Source organism: Pavona decussata, unplaced genomic scaffold (genome assembly GCF_977016875.1).
Source record: "Pavona decussata unplaced genomic scaffold, jaPavDecu1.1 SCAFFOLD_388, whole genome shotgun sequence".
Taxonomy (NCBI): Eukaryota; Metazoa; Cnidaria; class Anthozoa; order Scleractinia; family Agariciidae; genus Pavona; species Pavona decussata.
Genome location: NW_028145760.1, coordinates 14,888 through 32,151, shown reverse-complemented (window position 1 = coordinate 32,151; position 17,264 = coordinate 14,888). Strand labels below are relative to the sequence as shown.

Genomic DNA, 17,264 nt, shown 5'->3' with positions numbered 1-17,264 from the left:
ACAACTTCTTTCCCACCATCTCCGGTGGCTTCTTCACTGACATCACTATCTTTGCTAGATGGACTGAAAGTCAAAGTTGCTCAGCTAAATAATGTCAAAACAAGCTTAAATTTTGTTTCGATTGTTGAGAAGAACTGAGAGCATGTTATGAGAGCATCTACTTACCGCTTTCTTTGAAAAAAGCTGTTGATTAGATAGAACGTTCCCTGCTAGCAGAGACCTCTGCTAGCAGGGAAATACTGAGAAAGCTGTATTTTGATAGATTTTCCTCACTCAGATCAGAGAAGACAGAAAACTCGAGAAATAGCGTCAAAGCACATAAAAAAGAGGCAGTTTTCTTTGGAAGTCGCTGCCTGGTTAGCATGAATTTTTGCTTAATTTTTCTCATCTGTAATTCAGGCCAATGCCTGATTCGCGTTATCATTAAACATAATACCATGTTGCGTTAACATTTTTTTATATTTATTTAACTGCTTGTCAATTTGTTTGCTGCTAGTGCCTTTCTTTCTCCTTTAAAAAAATCTTACTTTCCCCGAATAAAAAAACAATGACTGAGGCAAGTGCCTCGGTTTGCCTCATACTGGCTACGGCCCTGATATATAGGAATTGCCAGAATGACGTTTTCGAAATGTTTTGTTCTATGAGAGGGTATCGGTTTTTTTTCCCAACGGAATCATGACTTGTTGTTCCACTAAAATGTGGGATAAAGGTATGTGTTTTGTTTAAATTATTACACTAGAGCTGAAAATACGAGTAGAACCAAGGTCGCCGTAATCTGGATTCCAAATTATTGGAATCCGGAATCCAGAGGCTTGGAATCCGGAATCCAGTGAATCCAGAGGGTTGGGATCCGGAATCCAGAGGGATGGAATCCGGAATCCAATACCTCTGTGGATTCCGTTACATGGGGCGAGCCATGAGTTTGGAACAATACGCTAAAAATCATGCAACTTACAATAACACGATCATGGCATTTTTCATCACCGCTACTTTTTTATCCTGGGCTTCGTTCTTTGGTGTGTTGGCGCTGACTGTTGACAGATTCTTGGCCGTTCATCTTCATCTCAGATATGAGGAGTTTGTGACCCACAAATACAAGCGTTCTTTTGCTGTGGTGATCTTAACGATGGTCCTAAGCTCCTTTATGTCGTCATTTCTTTGGAGGATCCCGGTACACGACAGGCTAACCATTTACACCTCTATTGAAATTGTTTGTCTTGTAATCATCGGAATACTTTACTGCAAGATCTATTCAACTGTTCGAAGTCACAGAAATCAAATTCAATCCCTACAATTGCAGCAAGACAAGGGACAGAATTAGGAAATGATAACGAATGTTGCGAGGCTTATAAAATTAGCGGTTGGTACATTTTACGTCTATCTGGTGTTTTTGGTTTGTTATTTACCACGAATGTGCCTGACGATTACAGTGATCATCTCTGGACACGAGACAACTACATGGCATATTATTCATTACTCTTGGACGATGGTGTTTCTAAATTCATCACTGAACCCTTTGATTTACCGCTGGAGGATGAGACACATTCGACACTCTGTCATCAACATAATACAAAATATCTTTCGTTGTTACATTTAAGAGATATTCAACAAATAGCGGATTCATTTCTTTGTGCATGTATTGAACTTCATTTACTTCTTTTTTTTTATTTAACGGAAATTATGCCCTCACCCGTGCCTAGACTTTTTTAGTCCCCTTTGTCCGTATCTCAGTATGAAGTGTTCTATCAGATGAGCTTAATTATCGAAGAAAGCTACAGACAGCTTTCCACGACCCTGACACAGGTCGGGTAGGTGTTAGTTTCTGGGTGATGGCGAAAAAGAGGATTTCCCTGGAGTCTTTCAGGGATGTTTTAAGCGTGTCAGAAAGAGGGCAGGCGTGTGAAAATATTATATACGGAACACCGCTGGAGCTCTTTTATTAATGAAGAATGGGTATTCTAGTGATAGAACGTTGTAAATGGAGAACTTGGGGAGAATTGAAGTAGGCTACTTTCAATTTCATAAGGAAATATCAGGGTTTTTTTTTAATATAATGGTTAATTTTTTAGTAAATCTGGAAAATGTCCCTTGGATGTTTAAAGTGCGTGCGAATATGTGTCAACGAAAAGAGGCGACGGACAGAGCGGTCTGTAAATACTAGTTCACACAATGCAAATTTGTCATTGATAAATATTTGAGGTACTGTTTCCAAAGTCGAAGACCGGACGTTAGGAATTGTGATCTCGTGAATATGCTGTGTAAGAGACAGTACTATAGAGTTTCTGATGGTAATCATGAAGTATTACTACTAAAACAAACGGTAATGAGCAGTACTTCCCGTATATAGTACTGTCCATTCGTAAAAAGAGCTGTCTAATGGGAATGCCCCAACCTTAAATTCCTAATCTTTTTTTTTTTTTTTCCTATTTCCGCTTCAATGTTTGTGCCAGGGGCAAGGCCATTGCCTCGTTTTACAAATTCCGTGAACGAGTGAGCGAGATGTTAAAGAGCAAGGAGGAAAAATAACGTGAACACCAAGAATTAGAAGATAATAAATCAAGCAACTCAGCGAATAATTGATTCTTTACTGATCAAACAAGGTAAAATAAAAACACCGGCTGGTTTAAAAAACTAATATTGATGATGTTAAAAAATGTGGTTCGTGGCTTTTTTTGTTGTAACTGTTATTCATGTCACCTTTTTTGTAAATTTATTTTGTTATCAGCATTTTATTTTCTTAGTTTATTATTGTGCAGATATGTTAGCATATATTTAATTGCTACTCTGTAAATCCAAATGGCAATAAAATAACCTATCTACCAACACATGCCTTGTTTTACTTGAAAAACACCGTCTCACTTTTAAAAAATTACTTTTGAAAGCTAATCCCTTTTCGATTGCTTAACCAATCGGTTTGACAGTGGTGTCATCAATTAATGGTGTTGCTATTGGCTAAATTCAAAAGTCACTTTTCTAAATAGAAAGGTAGAATAACTTTTACGATTGTGATTGTGTGTCCGCTGGGCCGTCCATTGCCGGATTAGCTTTGCTAATGGAAATTATGCTAATTAAAGATTAAAGGTATAAAGTTTACTTGTCAAGTTCTTGTTTATTTTAACTTAAAAGTTGTGCGCCACGTTCGAAAGACCAAAATTCCCTTGAAACTCGAAAAAAAAATTAACAAGATCCGATCAATGGGATTGAGGTTTTAGCAGAAGGACATGCCTAACAACAGGCAGGAAATGAGCAAAACGTAGTTTTCAAACGACCGCACTTTTATAACTCTAATTGGTCCTAATGGCTTCATATTTTAGTTTTTTTTTTTTTTTTTTTGAACAAAAAATGACGGTCTCATTACTGGGCGAGCTTTGATGCTATTTTGAGGCCTGACGTCTCATTTTCATTTAATTTATTGGATAAAGAAATGTCAAATCAGCTACTCAACATGTTTCAGTTGCTGATAACATCCAAGACTTCCATAACATCTGCTGTAGGCGAAAAGAAAAACCGTTTAATAAACTCAAACAACCACAGTCCCTTGTTGCGTTGGTCTTCCTTTAATTATAGCATGAAATGTTTTGCATCTCCTGTCCACTATTAATTGAATTAATTAATAATTAAAAGTTATCCGAAATTTAAATAGTTTCAGGGCGCCGTCTGTCGTTTTAGACGCGCCCGTGATGACAAATTTAGACCTTTCTTTGAATAGAAATCACACCTAAAATAATACAGAAGTTGGTGTATTAGGGATTGGAATGCAAAGGAAAAACAAAACAACACTGGTAACAATAATAAGGAAAACGAAAAAGATGACTGTAACGCGAACTCTTTGGTGTTTGTTCGAAATAACTTTAAATGTTGATATCGTAAAACAATCTTATATGCCGTCAGGAAAATTTCTCAAAATAGTATGTTTCGATGTGTTCTACGTAACATCACGAAATCGGTGGCGAACGACCTCGCTTATACTTAGCAGCTGACAGGGTGGTGTGGGTGTTTTCATTTCTCCTCATCTATATAAATAACAACTTGACGAACCGGGGCTCTCCTTTTCAGAATTTTAAGAAGTTTGGTATACAGTAACTTCCTAAGTAGCATCACTCTTCGATTTAGTATGCGCCAACCTCTGGTTACGAATGATACGGACATATGAGCCCTGGTGAAGATTGCTTTTTTAACACAATTGTCTTAAAAAAAAAAAAGTAAACGAACACTTGAAAGGTACACATAAAAGGAAAAATTAAAACTCTAACTGCGTCCGTGTTTTGAATTACAAAATATCGCTGTCTCCTTATTGGACGAGCTTTAATACTAGTTTGAGGCCTGTCGTCTCACTTTATTAAAGAAAAAAGCACTTTCAACCTGAGGGCGCGTCCTAGACATTTGGCATGAAATGAAACGTTGAACTCTATAAAAAATTATTCACCATATACTTGAAGAAGTTATTGCGTACCAAACTTCTTCATGATACTCATTTCATGTGACAGAAATTGAAAACACTCTCATACCATATCTGCTAAGTATAAGCGAGCTCGTCTTATGTATTGTGTTGTAGACAATTACGTTTATGAAATCTTCCTGAGGATCTCTCAAGATTGCTGTACGCTGCCAAATATTTTAAAGGAAGATGTAAAGATGTTGAAAACAAACAAAAGGAAAAACAGAGTTTGCGATCAAGAAATTTAATAATTCATTATTCATGTTCAAAACGTAGAAAACAACTGAGTCATAGGCAGATGGAATACTGGAGCAAATTTCGTTTAATTCTTGCCAGGGATATTTAGTAATACCTTCTGTTGTGTCCGGCTACCTATATTACTGTTCAGGCCCTAACAAGTTCCCTTGGATCTATTGTCGATTACTTTTGATAAAGAAAAGGTCCAAGATCACGAGCATCATGTCCAAAAGCGGCGATCACGGTTTGAATTATATTAAAGTAGCAAAATCAATGGCACCGGTTCCAACTTTGACAAGAAATTTCTTTGCGCTTTCAGCGTTCGGCAATTAGAAAAAGAGAAGACGCAGTTCGGCAGGCTTCAGTCAGATGAAGACGCACACAATTTTCTTAGCTGAACCAGTCCAACTTGCGTGACCTGCCACAGGCACGGCTAAAGCAACAAACGTTGGCCTGATATTATTTAGCATTTTATACAGCGACTGATGTACGGCTTTCTGTTGGGTGCGCCAGACGGCATTCTTTTTTTTAATAGAACATGATGATGATGGCTGAATTCTTGATGAATGGACCGCAGAGGATGCAAAACATGTAATTTTGCAGTTATTTTTTATTTTATAAGACCAGTGCAACAAGGTGGGTTCGTTATTCAGTAAAGCAGATGTTACGGAAGTCTTTGGTGTCATCAGCAACTAAAAGTATAAGAGCTGATTTTTTTTAGCACAATTGTCGCAATAAAGGAAAAAGAACACACAAAAGCAGAAAATTACAAGCCAGAATTTTTTAAAAGATTTTAAAAATAATATTCGTGGCTTTTCTTTTAGCCTATTAGCATTTTATTTTCTTTGTCTATTATTGTCAATGATCGATCGGTGATGTCATGAAACTCTTCAGTGCCATTGGCTTGATTTAAACATAAAAGTCACTTTGTTATATTAAAAACTTAAGGTATAATATCTTTGAATGTGGTGTTTGCTTAGTATAGAGTTAACTTGTTAACTAGTTCTTGTTAAAAGCTGTCAGAACTTCAAAGTTGGGCTTAATTTAAACATTCACATTTGCTCGAGAAAACAAAAATCCCTTGAAACTCGGAACAAAAAGTTAAAAACTACATCCGATAAAGCGGATTCAGCATGTTTTGGTATAACGACATGAAGGTCTTGGTCGTACCCGATATATCAGCATATTTAATTGCTACTCGATCTATAAATCCAAATATATAGAAATGATATAACCTACCTACAGCTGCGTTGGTTTGTTTGAAAAACACCGTCTCACCGACGCGCTTTCTGTGGTTTGATCAATCGGTTTGACAGTGACGTTCAGTAAAGTTCCTTCCTGGTTGCGTTGGTCTTCCTTTCTTAAGCTTCTTAAAATAGAAAATTTTTTTCTATAAAATTACACTTTTTTTCATCTCTTGTCCGTCATCAACAACCCAGTCGTCATTTTGAAATAAAAGCCCTCCGGACTTATGCAACAACAGTGAAGATACGCATCAGGCGCTTATTAGTTTACTAAAATTCTGAATAATGCGTCAGAGCACCGTTTGTGGTTTTTTAAGGCGCGCCCGTCGCAAAACTGGAGTTCTCCCGTATAGAAGAAATTTTGTCGATTAAATGCAATAATGGCGGACCTAAACTCTGGGCAATTGTACCTGTATTAAGAGTGTAGTGCGAAACATTTTTTTGTAAACCCGGATTGAAACTTGAATATTAATCTTTATATTAAAGTGCATATGAAGCGAATTTTCACTACTATTTTTTGTTAGGTTTTTACGTAGCTTATAAACCCCTTGTTTGATTTTCAATTGTGTTTGGCTTGTGCGCGAGATGAATCTGCCTTTTTTCGCGGCTTTTAAATGCACTTCGGACACAAAAATTTCAGACTTTTCCCGCGCGGCCAAAATTCCTTTGTGACGTCATTGGTGTGTCACATTTCGATGGACAACATGGCGGAAAAGCGGAGAAAACGTCTCCCGGGAAAGTATTGTGCGGCTGGCAGGCCAGGAGGAGTGAGTTGTAACAACACAAATGCAACACCAGGTGTTTCGATGCATCTGTTCCCGACGGACGAGGGTTTGAGAAACCAGTGGCTTAAGTTTGTGCGTCGACACCGCGCTGACTTTCGGCCTACAAAGACTTCGGTGCTTTGCTTCGTTCACTTCACTCCAGATTGCTTTACGAGAAGAATTGATTTGATAGACGCAAGTGAGAATGTATCCAAAAACCGTCATATCAAAAAAGGCTCAGTTCCAACAATAGATGCGGCAATAGAGCAACAAGAGCGACCGGTTTTGACCGATCGAGAACGAAGGATGGTGAGTGTAGAATGTAATGTTGATTTGTTGGAATATCACTCAATTCAATGCGGTTTCCAGTGAGACAATGACACGATCCCCTAATTCAGACTTACTGTTGTGACTAATCTTTTAATTTAGACAATGAGAGAGCTTTTAAATGCAGCGCCATCCACCTCAGCTTCAATAACGTCACCAGAGGCAGCTATCGATCAAGAGGGTATTGATTGCAGTGATCCGACACGTGTACTTTTGACAGAAAATCAGGAGCCGACGCCGCAATGTGTCATCGAAACTCCTGTCGGTGCGGAAAGGCCTCCTAGTCCACCTTCGTGTGATAAGTGTTCTCGCTTGTCCAAAAGCCTTAGACGATTTCAAAAGGAAAATTGTTACCTTAGGAAACGGAACCGGGAGCTCAAGGATCAACTCAAACATGTGAGTGTATAGTAGCGAGCAGGTGTTACCAAGTCTAACAACAATTCTTTATCCCTGAAATTTCTCTTCCTGGTGTTGATTATTTTTTAATAAGGCTTATGATGTAACTGTTCCTATATCTAATAAAAATTCTTCGTCTTTTGTGAGCCTACGGGTGAATCTTTGTTTACATACGGTATTTTGCACATAGCATAAGGTAAATAACAAAACTACCATTGTAATGAAATAGAGTGGTCTTCAGAAGTTGAAAGAGCCAGGCACACGTAGCATGCCCTGAAAATCTGAGCGTAGAAGCTTCAATTTTCTTTAAACATTTTAGTGTCAAGATTTTACAAGGAATGTATTTGGCTTGGGGGGCAATTCTTGCCTCACAGCCATGTGAATTTTTCAGTTTTCGAAAACTAATTTCTCTCAGAATATACCATGTCACACTAACATTTTACACCAATTACCAAGAGTATTGTGTTTGTTCGGTTTATGATGTTCATTTGTTTGAAGCTTGTAGTTTGATATTTGGAGGATCTTTGTTGAGTTTTATAATGGATATCTTACTGTACTGTATGTTCCCATTCATTATATTTAATGTAGGCCAACACTGTGAATGACAGTACTGAGAGTTCTGATCAAGAAGGCGATGAGGAAGATGAAGTCTCAGTTTGCACGACTCAGAAACGAACACAACAATTCAGAAAAGGGTGACTCTAGCATGCTAACGACAATTTAGTTTAGCTGAGTCAGTGCGTTTACACCGGTCTAGGCGTTTAATTAGCATCTTTGATGTTACGCAAGCTGGACTCAGTGACTTCAGTTAAGAAATTATATTGTGCTCGCCTGAGTGGGCTTCGGAAGACTACAAACCCAACTGCCCCTTGAAATCAATGCCGTTGATTTTCCTTTCTTAATTTTAAATCCAAAAGCTTGGAAATACGCTTTTAGACATTAACTTATGGCTTTGCCCACGATCTCAAACCGTTTGTTTTGGCAAGTAATTGTTAACCGAGCCGAAACTAGTCTGTTTCACAAGTCTAACACATCACAAGGCTCAATGGACAAATGCAAGCCTGCTTATACTTAGCAGCTGCCATGAGTGTATTTTTCCATTTCTCATACATAAGGAACGTTACGGATCCTTTTTACTTTTAGAGTTTTCATTTAAGAAGCTTAGCGCACAACGATATTTTCAAGTATATGGTATAAATAATATAAAGCCGGCGCTCAATTTTGACCCGGCTTCCATTTCTTTAGCGCCAAACTCCGTTACGAGTGACATGGACAGGTATCCCACGTGGAAAATGCCTTTTTACACATTTGTCCCAATCAATAATAATCAAAAAGGCAAACAGAAAACGGAATATAAAATAGAAACTCTACTTTCATCCATTTTTTTTTTCAACAATATAACAAAATGTTCCTGTCTCTCTACTGAGCGAGCTGTAATGTTATTGGCTGACTATTTTTTAAGCCTTTCTCTCCTCGATATCTTTATTAAAGATAAAGAAATGTCAGATGAGCTCTAATGATGACATGCATCCAAGACATCTGTAATCATCTGTTTTATAGAAAAGAGATACGGCGTTTAATAGACTCAAAAACTATAGTTCTTTATTACGTTGGATTGAAGCGAAGTTGCAGCTACAACGGGTCCAACCAAGCTGAGGAGAACGGTGCAGAGAGCCCATCGAAACTTGGCGAATCGGATGTTTGATCAGCTGAAATTGTTGAAACATCATCATTCACTTATCGTAGAACCTTCGTTGCATCGAAACATATTTTGCCGAATTCAACTCTCACAGACGGAAGCTAAACTTTGCCTGGTCGTAGAGAACTTGGAAAGTGACTGGACTGCTAGGAATTTTTACGATCTCTCTACTGTTAGAACGTTCTATACAATGAACGAAGCTGACGAATTCTCTTCCACGTACATTGTTAATATCATTTTCAACGCTTTCTTATGTTATACCGCCATCATGTTGAACAGTATCACAATCCACGCCATAAGAAAAACTTCATCGTTACCAAAGCCTTTGAAAACATTGCTACTGAGTCTCGCTGTTTCTGATCTTAGCGTTGGATTACTGGTTCACCCTTTATACATTGCATTTCTTGCTATGGGTTTGGAACAAAACAATGAATATAATGCAACTTCCAGGAACACGGAAATCGCATTTTTTAGAATCGCCAATTTTTTATGCTATGCTTCGTTCTTTGGTGTGTTGGCGCTGACGGTTGACAGATTCTTGGCCATTTATCTTCCTCTCAGATATCAGGAGTTTGTGACTCACAAGCGTGCTGTTGCTGTGGTGATTTTAACAATGGTGCTAAGTTCTTTTATTTCGTCCTTTTCTTGGTGGATCCCAGTACACGACAGGCTAATCATTTACACCTCTACGGAGATTGTTTGTCTTGTAATCATCGGAATACTTTACTGCAAAATATATTTAACTGTTCGACGCCACAGAAATCAATTTCAATCCCTACAAGCGCAGCAAGACGAAGGACAGAATCGGGAAATGATGCTGAATATTGCAAGGCTTGTCAATTAGCGGTTGGTACATTTTACGTATATGTGGTGTTTTTGCTTTGTTATTCACCACGTATGTGCCTGACGGTTGCTTGGATCATCTCTGGAAAGAACACAACTACGAGGCATATTATTCGTTACTCTTGGACTATGGTGTTTCTAAATTCAACGCTAAACCCTTTGATTTACTGCTGGAGGATGAGACACATTCGATAGCTGTCATCAACATAATGCAAAATATCTTTCCTTGTTACATTTAAGAGATATTCAACAAAATAGCGGATTCATTTCTATGTGCATATATCGAAGTTCATTTACTTCTTGTTTTTGTTCAATGGAAATTATGCCCTCACCCGTGCCTAGACTTTTTCAGTCCCCTTTGTCCGTATCTCAGTACGAAGTGTTCTATCAGATGAGCTTGATTATCGAGGAAAGATACAATAAACTTTGAGGCTTGACGTTACTGCTACTTTGTTTTTAGACAGCCTTCCACATCCCTGACACAGCTAGGGTAGGCGTTCGCTTCTGAGTGATGACGAAAAAGAAGATTTCCCGGAGTCTTCCCGGGATATTTTAACAGCGTGCCAGAAAGAGGATGAGCGTGTGAATATGATATATAGGGAACACCGCTAGCGCTCTTTTACGAACGGAAAATGGATATTCAAGTGATAGGACTTTGTAAATGTGCAAAACCTGGGGAAAATTGAAGTAGGTTACCTGCTTCAAACTAATGAAGAAATTTCCGGGGATTTTTTTTAAATATTTAGTAATGGTTAAATTTTTGGTAAATCTGGAAGATTTTTAAAGCGCGTGTGAATGTTGTTTCAGCGCCAAAGCGGCGACAGACAGAACCGCCTATGAATATTCACACAATGCAATTTTGTTATTGATAAAAAAAACTGAGGTACTGTTTTCAAAGATAAAAACCGGACGTTAGAAATTGTGCTCGGGTGAATATGCTGTGTAAATGGCAGCACTAGAGCTTCTGCTGGTATTTTTTCCTATTTCCGCTTTCAATATTTGTGCGTAGAGCAAAGGCATTGCCTCGTTTTTATAAATTCTGCGAGCGAGATGTTAAAGTGCATGGAAAAAATAAGCAGCAAGAATTACAAGATAATAAATCAAGCAAATCAGCGAATAATTTATTTTTTACAGATCAAAAAATGTATAATTAAAAACAGTGGCTGGTTTAAAAAACTAATATTGATGATGATAAAAAAATGATTCGTGGCTTTTCTTTTTGTACCTCTTATTCATTTCATTTCTTTGTAAATTTCTTTTGTTATTAGTATTTTATTTTCTTGGTTTATTATTGTTCGGATATATTAGCGTATTAAATTGCTATTCTGTAAATCCAAATGGCAATAAAATAAACTTCACACCTACACCTGCCTTGTTTTACTTGAAAACCACCGTCTCACTTTGAAAGTTGATCCCTTTTTGGTTGCTTGACCAATCGGTTTGACAATGGCGTCATTAACTAACGGTGTTGCTATTGGCTTGGTTTTAAATCCGTTTAAATATTATTATTATTATTATTATTATTATTATTATTATTATTATTATTATTATTATTATTATTATTATTATTATTATTATTATTATTATTATTATTATTATTATTATTATTATTATTATTATTATTATTATTATTATTACAACATGTTTCAATTGCTGATGACATCCAAGACTTCCTAACATCTGCTTTTGGCAAAGAGACAAACTGTTCTGATTAACTCAAACAACCACAGTCCCTTAATTGTTGTGTTGGGCTTCCTTTCTTCTTAAAATTTAGAAAATATATATACTGTAGTGAGAGCTTTGACTGCAAGGTAGCTCACAGTCATGTCCAAAATTGACAAACTGATACGGTCTGAAAACACAGCCTCATGATCCGTACGGTTTGATAAACTGATACGTTCTGAAAAAAACAGCCTCACGATCCGTACGGGTCGTAAAGACAATTTTCGGTCCGTATACAGTCTGACAATCGCATCTCATTACCTGAGCGACGGGTGAACGTTTTGACGATCCGTACGGTTTGTACAGATCGTAAAGGCACTTTTCGGTCCGTACACGTCCGTAAACAGAATGTAAGTTGAAAAGTAAACAAAATATAAACTAGGGGTTGATGCTGAAAAATACAACAAATATATGTTTTCTTCGTCCTTTAGTGTGAGAAACTAAATGATGCGTTTCTTACAAAACATTACAATCGGATGGATCCCGCGTTCTTTATGAGCGCCGTTATGCGTCAGTAAGTGGGACGAAATGAAAATTGGGTCGATGGAAACCTGCGTATGTTTACCTTGTTTTATAAGCGTGAGCGACCAAGTGATGCGTTTCTCGTTGAAACAGAGAATAAACTGGAAAGCAAAGGCAAAATATAAACTAGGGGCTGATGCTGTAAAATACAACAAATATATGTTTTCTTTAAACTCGTAACTCGTAGCTCGCAACTCGCAACTCGCAACTCGCAACTCGCAACTCGCAACTCGCAACTCGCAACTCGCAACTCGGACTCGCAACTCGCAACTGCAACTCGCAACTCGCAACTCCACAGCTCGCATTCTTCGCACACCCTTTCCTAAACTAGTCTGTTTCATAAGTCTAACACATCACAAGGCTCATTGGAAAAATGCAAGCTCGCTTATACTTAGCTAATTAACTTCACGTATCTCTTTTACTGTAGAGTTTTCATTTAAGAAATATTTTCAGGTATATGGTGTAAATAATGTAAAGCGCTCAATTCTGATCTTTGACATATTTTGAGCCAAACTCTGTTACTGGTGACAAGGACAAGTACACCTCTCCCCCTCCCCCCCCCCCTCCCCCGCCCCCATGAAATATGCTTTTCTACACATTTGTTCCAATAAATAATGATAATTTTTTTTTTATTATAAAAAATAAAATTGCTATTTACAAGTTAAAAGTATATAAAAAAGAGCTATTAAAAAACGAATTCACAATTCATTTCGATTAAAAAGAAAGATAATATTTTCAAGCAATAATGTTTTTGTTAAGAAAAAGAAAAAAAAAATGTCATGAAGTTTTTAAAAAATTAAATTCGGCATTTTAAAATCAGTTCGACTTGATAAAAAGAAAGGAAAAAAAATAAACAAACTAAGCATCTCTCAAATGGCCCCTTCTGCAGTTTCAATCTCAAAGTCCGCGTTCTTGTTGTCACGTTGAATTCTTCTTAACGTCCTAGAGCCTCTAAGACAGACGAGCGCAGATCTTAACAGTGCGAATGAAATTCGGCATCTGATCCATGACATGGTTTTGGCATATTGCTCCCCTTTCTTGATAGCAATCAGCTCCGCTAATCGACTATGGTATCTCAAACATTCATTGCCCATTCCGCCGGTTGTAGTGAAGACCAAAGGTGTAAATGTTCCATGCTCAATGTCGAGAACTCTCCTTGAGTACAGGCGCTTTTTCTCATTCTCATGCGTACGATAGATCTGTTGCGGCTCCAGGTCCTTATACGATTCAGCATTGGGGTGGCAAACCCTTACATCAAAGAATGCCGATCGTCGTTGCTCCCAGAATCCACGTGCATGGATATCCAATCTCGCATCTTGTGCTTTGTTGGATCCTCTACTTAACTGTTCTCCGGAGATGTCTAGGAGAACTGGCTCAGTCTCAACGTCACTGCAAACTGTACTCAGGAGTTCACCCTCCAGATCTCTGAGCTCATTGTGACGCTGAATGACGAAACCTCCTAGTTTACAGATCATGGAGTGGTCAACTGTAAAAACGTCCCCACAGGCACATGTGGAAGGGATGTCATCTATTGGCCAGTCATAGCGTAGTTTAACAGCGTCGCGGAACTGCCTTTTATTAAGGTTAAAACCCAGATCTTTAAGAGGGAGGACTGTAAGCCACGCCGATGATCCTTTTTCCGCCGCCAGATACAGTGCTCGCTTAGTCTTGCATGGTGCCATCTCCTTAATACGCTCTGTTCTGTCTACGAGTTCCTTTGATCTTTCCCTTGTTACTGCCTGTTGTGCTGATTTTACGAGGGAATCTTCTGGTAGCTCATGTGACTGAGATACGATTTGTTCAACGAGGGGTGTTGTTACTTTGATTGAGGAAGCGTACTCGCGGCTTGCTTCAAGGCATGGGTTTCCAAAACCAAGAGCACCTAGGCGGACTGGCAGCGCTAGAATGGTCCTATCTAGCTGATTACACTTGCGCTCAGTAATCGCAGGAATGAGCACCTGAGGTATTGCATTCTCTAGTGGCTCTAGTAGATCCTGAATGTCGGGGAGAGTTCTTGAAAAAAACGTCCACCGATGTTTCAAGCCAAAGGTGTAGGCTGCGTAGCACGCTTGTGGTTGAGATAGAGCAAATTCTGCTAACGTCGCTACTTCATTGACCCAATTAGACACCTTTTCGCTGACATATTCCTCTAAATACCCTCGGGAGCCTATCACCGCCCCGACATGTTTCTGCCCTTGCACTGTGACATTAATAGAGATTTCCTTGAAGGCTTCTCTGACACTTTCTTCCTTGGCTGGTTTTGCGATAATCCAGCATTTCTTGTCGCTTGGAAAGTACCCAAAATCTGGACCAAGGGTGCTAAGGACATCCCACCACTTCTTAATTTCTGTTGTAGAGCCTGCTCCACTGGCATCATCTGCAAACCAGCATTGCTTCACACTGGACGCTACTTGTAGGCTTGTAATTAGGGCCTAGTAAGGAGATCACCTTGTGTTGTTCCTTTGCTGACACGATCTCTTTACCGCCAGTGATAAATAGCAATGCCGGCTGTCTGTAGGTATTAATGGCGTAGGCTGCGATTATAGGGCATAGAATTAGGATGTTATGCAGTGCGGCTGCTCTGTTAAGGGCGTTGAATGCATTAGAAGCATCAATGACAAGTACGGCATCCGTGTCATCTGCTTCAAATACAGCATGCATAGCGTGTATTGCAGCTTCGCTTCCAGATTTTTGTCCGGCACACAGCTGAAGTGAGCCGCTAGCCTCGACAACATCCTTTTTGGCGACCATCATTATGCACTTTCCACAGATTCTCCTAATTACCTCCCCGACTCCTATAGGTCTGACAGCGCCTTCGCCTTTATCCAGTGGAATCAGGCGGCTAGCCACCAGGGGCTCTATGGTCGTAGGGTCGATGTATTGTGTACATAGCAGAGTCCTCATCATGGTTGCGATAGCCTCACATAGCCTTAAAGATGACTGTTTAAAGGTCTTCTGAAACCATTCGCGTCAACCCCAGAAGGGCCTCCTGCTCCCTATGTTCTCAAAGCAGCCTGCCTGACCATCTCACCATTAATTTCTAAGTACACTGATTCCGGAAACTCATCGTCGATCGGCCCGAAGAGTAACGAGCCTAGTTTTGTTGGTTGTGGAATGGGATGTTTCTGTTTTAGCTGCGTCATGACCTCGTCTGTTGGCGCTTACACACCACCGCTGGTCGTTTCATTCAGGAAGCACAGCGCTGAGTTGATTTGGCCTTCGAGCACAAGCTTGGCAAAAACCCTAGATCTATCGGGCGGGTCAGACGCCTTGAATAATAATAATAATAATAATAATAATAATAATAATAATAATAATAATAATAATAATAATAATAATAATAATAATAATAATAATAATAATAATAATAATAAAAGTAGAAAAAAGAGCTATTAAAACCTATTTACAATTCAATATTTAAAATTCATTTCGATTAAAAAAGCGACTATTTCCAAGCACAACAGAGCTATTTTCAAGCACAATTTGTTAACAATAGTAAGACTAAAATTTTGATGAAATAAAAAAAGTTGTTAAAAAGATCCTAAAATACTAATTTACAACGTCACGCCATCATTCACTTTCTAAAATTAGCGGAGACACGCTTGGCTAGCGTTTAAGCGGCAGTCATCAATGAAATCCCCAAATGGAATAATAATAATAATAATAATAATAATAATAATAATAATAATAATAATAATATTAATAATAATAATAATAATTAATGTTCCTGCCTCTCTACTGAGCGAGCTGTAATGCTATTGGCTGACTATTTTGAGACTTGCGTCTCTCCTCTTTATTAAAGTTAAAGGAATGTCAAATTAGCTCTAATGATGACATGCATCCAAGATATCCGTAACCATCTGTTTTATACAAAAGAGACACGGCGTTTAATAGACTCAAAAAACTATAGTTCCTTATTACGTTGGATTGAAAAGCGCGAAGTTGTGGCTACAGCGGGCCGTCTAACTAAGTCGAAGAGAACGGTGCAGAGAGACGCCGTCGAAACTTGGCGAATCGGATGTTTGGCCAGCTCAAATTGTTGAAACGTCATCATTCACTGATCCTACTATTTGCATCGAAACATATTTTGCCGAATTCAACTCTCACAGACGGAAGTTAAACTTCGCTGTACATATTTACCTTGGAAAGTGACTGGACTTCTGGAAATTTTTACGACAGCTGTTCTGTTGGAACTTTCAATACAATGAACGAAGCTGAAGAATTCTCTTCCACGTACATTGTTAATATCATTTTCAACGCTTTCTTATGTTATACCGCCATCATGTTGAACAGCATCACAATCCACGCCATAAGAAAAACTTCATCGTTACCAAAGCCTTTGAAAACATTGCTCCTGAGTCTGGCTGTTTCTGATCTTAGTGTTGGATTACTGGTTCACCCTTTAAATATAGCACGTCTTGCCATGGGTTTGGAGCAAACCAATGAAAATAATACAACTTTCAGTAAGACAGTCTACGCATCTCGCATCATCCCTAATATTAATATTTTAGCCTGGGCTTCGTTCTCTGGTGTGTTGGCGCTGACTGTTGACAGATTCGTGGCCATTCATCTTCATCTCAGATATCAGGAGTTTGTGACTCACAAGCGTGTTGTTGCTGTGGTGATCTCATTAATGGTGTTCAGCTTATTTCTTTCGTCCTTTCCTTGGTGGATCCCGGCACAAGGGCACAAGACAGGCGAAACATTTATATCACTATTCAAATTGTCTGTCTCGCATTGAACACAATACTTTACTGTAACATCTATTCAACTGTTCGACGTCACAGAAATCAAATTCAATTCCTACAAGTGCAGCAAGACGAAGGACAGAATCGAGAAATGATGGCGAATCTTGCTAGGTTTGTAAAATTAGCGGTTGGTACATTTTACGTTTATCTGGTGTTTTTGCTTTCTTATTTACCAATCATCTGCCTTCATATTGTTGTGGTCATCGCTGGACAGAACATAACTACAAAGCATATTTTTCATTACTTTTGGACGATGGTGTTACTCAATTCATCGCTTAATCCTTTGATTTACTGCTGGAAGATCAGACACATTCGACACTCTGT

The 17,264-nt window shown here is 38.5% G+C and overlaps 1 pseudogene; it reads right to left on the bottom strand.

Annotated features, from left to right (window-relative positions):
- Positions 1 to 13,061: 13,061 nt before the first annotated feature.
- Positions 13,062 to 15,350, bottom strand: LOC146451424 (uncharacterized; annotated as a pseudogene).
- Positions 15,351 to 17,264: the final 1,914 nt, after the last annotated feature.